The sequence below is a fragment of the Poromitra crassiceps genome, assembly GCF_964638095.1.
Source record: "Poromitra crassiceps genome assembly, chromosome: 5".
Classification (NCBI taxonomy): Eukaryota; Metazoa; Chordata; class Actinopteri; order Beryciformes; family Melamphaidae; genus Poromitra; species Poromitra crassiceps.
The window spans coordinates 56,405,035-56,409,976 of NC_139642.1; positions in this window are offsets into that span (position 1 = coordinate 56,405,035).

Consider the following 4,942-nt stretch of genomic DNA (forward strand, 5'->3'; position numbering starts at 1 on the left):
GATGCTGGTGGGAAACACGGTGTTCAAAAACTTGTAGCCGTAGTCCGCACCGTATTTATACTCCAGCTGAGGCAGCAGCTCCCCCCAGCTGCAAATAGAATGTTTTTTTGTTGTTAAATCAGTGCAGTTAATCGTAATCTCTCTCTCGTGAACACACACACACACACACACACACACACCTACACACCTACACAGTGCACCTAATACCCAGAGTTGTAAGTATCTTGGTCTCTGACCTATTTTGCCTTGATCTTGTCTTGAGGTTGAGACCCATTTTCATTCTTTGATGAAGAATAAAAACTTTACATTATTCATAAAATGGTGAATACAATTATAATTATCATTATCCCGAAAGGATGACTTTAAACACTTCAGTGGGTCACCTGGCCTCTATACCTGCTGCCACGTGTTGCGGCTGTTTACTGTTGGGAAAACAGTATCCATAGCAATGCCGGCATCCTCTGTGGTAATCAGTTTTTTTTACTGACCATAAAGAGTTTATGAACACCATTAAAAAAATGGCTGTGTGCTGATTTTGCCCTGTGTTACATTTTTACAATAGAACCTTTTTACAATAGAACATTTCGAGCGGTCTTGATCTTGGTCTTGACCATCAACTTCTTGCTCTTGTCTTGATCTTGGTAGGTACGTGGTCTTAGTCTTGACTAAGTGGGTCTTGACTACAACACTGCTAATACCCTCCACCCCCCAAAAAATCCCACATCACATCAGTCTTTCAAAGATGCAGATTAAATTCTGTCAAATGTCACTGTTAGCATTTGAATTTGATATGTAGCATTTTACTGCAAAGAATCACCACCAAATAAATGTTGAAACATTAAAACAATTTGTAAATAAACAAGGGCATCACAGAGTAGATCGTCAGCCTCTGGCAGGAAATCTACTGCATTGCTTCAAAGCACAAGAGGAGATTGCTGTATGGCACAAAACAGGAAGAGGCACGGTTTTTCCCAGGCAACACCTGCTATGCGACAGGAAGTCACGGGGTTTATGGGAAATGTGGTCTTAATTTTGAGAAACATTAGCACTAACAATACCACTAGCGTGAGAGGATAGAGGATACCAATGATTTTGAAAAGTTAAAGGTACAGTTTTGTAAATGGTGTATATGTCTTATTTTGGAACAGACTTTTGATGTATCTACCTTTCCACTGACTGGGGCAGGATGAGCTCATCCATATCGTGCATGGCCAGGTATTTTGTCTCGTACAGGTTTCTGTAGAGACAGTCATTGAGAGCAGGGATCTGGCCGTAGTAGTGGAGCTCGCCTGGATCTAATTCACGCTGCCAGCCTGGAGACACATTCAGAAGACTGCTCAAAGCCCAGGGGATCACTTCCATAAAACCTGGAAGGGAAACAGTAGAATAATTTGATTGGAAGGACAACATTTAGTACATTATTACATTTAGTAACACACTCAACCAACCTCAACACAACCAATGAGTTTTAGTTTATGGTTGGTAACTATCATAAATGAGTAGGCTTTTGTTTTCAGCTCAGACCAGCCTTATAAAAAATTGGGCCCTATCGTCGTACAGGCGCTATCGCTTATGCACTGGTTTGCGCGCCTCTTATGCTATCTTCCCTGTGTCTTATGCTATCGCCTCCCTCCCTCAAGTGTCATTTTGCACTTTGGCCACGATATCATCCAGTTTTGCACCGGGTTCTGAATGCAGACACAGGTGTGGGCGTGACCCATGCCAAACCAGGCGTGTCCCCGCAAAATGCTTGCCTTCTGCTATCGTCAGCAGGCCGCCAATCTTTGCGCACATGCAATTTTAAGAGCACCTAAAAGCAGCTCTTAAACAGCCCTTCCCACATGGAAAGAATCTATATGAACATATATGCAACTATATGCAACCTATATGCAACCTATATGCAGCATATATGAGCATATAGGCCATATATATGCCGCATATAGGTTGCATATAGGCCAGATTTAGGTGCATATATGCGCATATAGGAGCATATAGGCCATATATATGCCGCATATAGGTTGCATATAGGCCAGATTTAGGTGCATATATGCGCATATAGGAGCATATAGGCCATATATATGCCGCATATAGGTTGCATATAGGCCAGATTTAGGTGCATATATGCGCATATAGGAGCATATAGGCCATATATATGCCGCATATAGGTTGCATATAGGCCAGATTTAGGTGCATATATGCGCATATAGGAGCATATAGGCCATATATATGCCGCATATAGGTTGCATATAGGCCAGATTTAGGTGCATATATGCGCATATAGGCCACATTTATGCCGCATATAGGTTGCATATAGGCCAGATTCAGGTGCATATAAGTGCATATACCGGGCATATAGGTCTCCTATAGCTTCTTTATATCCACATATAGGTACTATATGTGCACATACAGGGCATATATGTCTCCTATATAGCTTCTTTATATACACATAAAGGCCCTATATGTTCATAATACAGGTCATATAGGTCTCACTTCTTTATATCCACATATAGGCCATATATGTACACAATACAAGGTATATGCCTCCTATATAGGTCATTTACAAATCTGTTTGTATACACTGTGTCATAATCCATATATACCCAGCGAGCACAAAACGTTTTTTCAACGTTGATTTTTAGTTTAAATCTGGGTGATATTGGGTTTGAACGTCTAAGACCTAATTTCACCCTCTTTTCAACCGGCTAAAATGCGGTCATATTGTTAAAACATTTGTTGTAGTTTGGAATAGAGACAATATTGATAGTGTGTGAATTGGCATTTTATTGTCTTTTATTGTGTAACTGAGAGTTGAAATCTGATCTACACGAAAACTACATTTCAACGCATTTTATGTCACATGAAATATCATAAATATGGGACTATAGGCTATGTGGTGCCAGCAAAAAGCTTCCAGGACACAACTATGGTTAATAGTTTAGCGCAATACTATAAAATAATGAATTCAGTTCCTGCAGCAACGAGCATGTGCAAGTACTTACTAGCTGTGACTGACTAGACCAAAGCGGTCTGCACCGGTCTGCACCAAGTGCGGAAGGAGGTGCTCTGGGCACACTATGTGAGTCTCTGGTGTTAAATGAAGTTAACCTCTGAAGCCGTACAGCCTACAGACTATAGATGCACACACACACACAACATCATTTTAGTCTGTTACGATCGTACGCATCACATAAAATAACTTCCCGATCGCTGACAATTGTGATCTACGTTGTGTGCGAGAGAGTATATAATGTGCCCGGCTCTCTGGTTAGTACAAGAAAATGTATAGCTCAGCACTAGAGCGCACGGCTTGAACCTTGGAGAACGGGGTTCGAATCCTGTGTGCGCTGCTATTTTTTTTTATTTAAAACCCTACATATAGGTACATATATGTACATATAGGTTTCCCATATATGGTGCATACATAAAATTGGCCGATTTCCTATATTATATGTACATATAGGTACATATATGTACCTATACATATAGGTACATATATGTACATATAATATAGGAAAACGGCCAATTTTATGTATGCACCATATATGGGAAAACTATATGTGGCCCTATATTAAAACATATAGGGTACATATAGATTCTTTCCATGTGGGTTAGCGCAAAAATACCCTGCTGCGCTTGAGCGCACCATATTCCCATCTGATAAGATTTTTGCTTTTAGATGTTTTATTACAGAAAGTGTATGAAACCCATGACCAAAATAGTTATACATTCTGTCATGGATGCAATTATACTCAAAATAAATGATCCACCTTTTTGCTGGGGACCCCTTGAAAGGACCCCTGGGGGTCCCTGAACCCTACTTTGAGAACCACTGCTTTAAAGTAAAGTCGCCCAAAGTCGCCCAATGAACCAGGCAGAAGTGTGGTAATGACTTAACTTCATGGGGAAGCCATTGTTTCAGAATGCCTTGGGACATTTAAGTGAGTAATGACTGTTGTGTCTTCTTTAACTGCTTCAGACCTGCCTTGGTTTGGTCATTTTATTGAGGATCTCGGTGATTCAATATTGAATGCGAGGTATTTACCAAATACCATATTTGTAGAAATGTGTATGACTCAATCTTTTCTACATGCTTCACATTGAAATGTAGGCCTACTACTGTAATACTCATTTTAACCTTTCGGTTCTGAAGAACGTCATTATTGATTCCACCGTTCCCTCACACTTAACATTAGTCACTCCAGTCAAGTTTTCCTCCACTCCTTGTTTTACCCCTTCACTGACTTTCACCTGTTTCACCAGCTGTACAGTAATTCCCCTAATTTCACTTTTGGGCATCATTTTTCTCCTGTGTTCATGTACGTCCATATTTCCTCAGTTTAATGATTTTCCTCATCGCATATATTCAGTGTCTCATTGGTAATTGTCTTGATTTCACGTATTGGTGTTCATTGTCTTTGCTTAATTTGTGTCTAATCGAACGTCTCGGTCTTGTGCTCCTCAGATGACCACAGGTCCTGCTCACGTGTGACTGTGTAAAAAGTAGGATAAACAAAATGATTAAAAAGGCTGGCTCAGTGATCGACCTTCCCCCTGATTCCTTGGAGATCACTATAGCCAACAGAACAAGGAGAAAACTGAACTCTATTCTTTCTTTTGAAGGCCATCCTTTGTATAATTTATTTGATGCTCTGCTCGTTGTTCATTTAGTGATAGGCTTTTGATGCCTCGGTGCTCTACTGAGCCATTTAAATGAACACTGCTAGCTCTGCATTGTGAGGCTCTCTCTCTTTCTACTGTGTTATTGTTATTGTGCTGTATGTTACTGTTTCCTGTTTGTGTATCTGTACTCGCTCTGGTGGCAAACCATGTTTCCCCCTTGGGGATTAAGAATAAACACCATACCATACCACTGATCATTGTGAGTAAGCCAAGAGGTCTGCACTATACTCCTCTGGAAAGCACTTTATTCACAAGCAGTCTA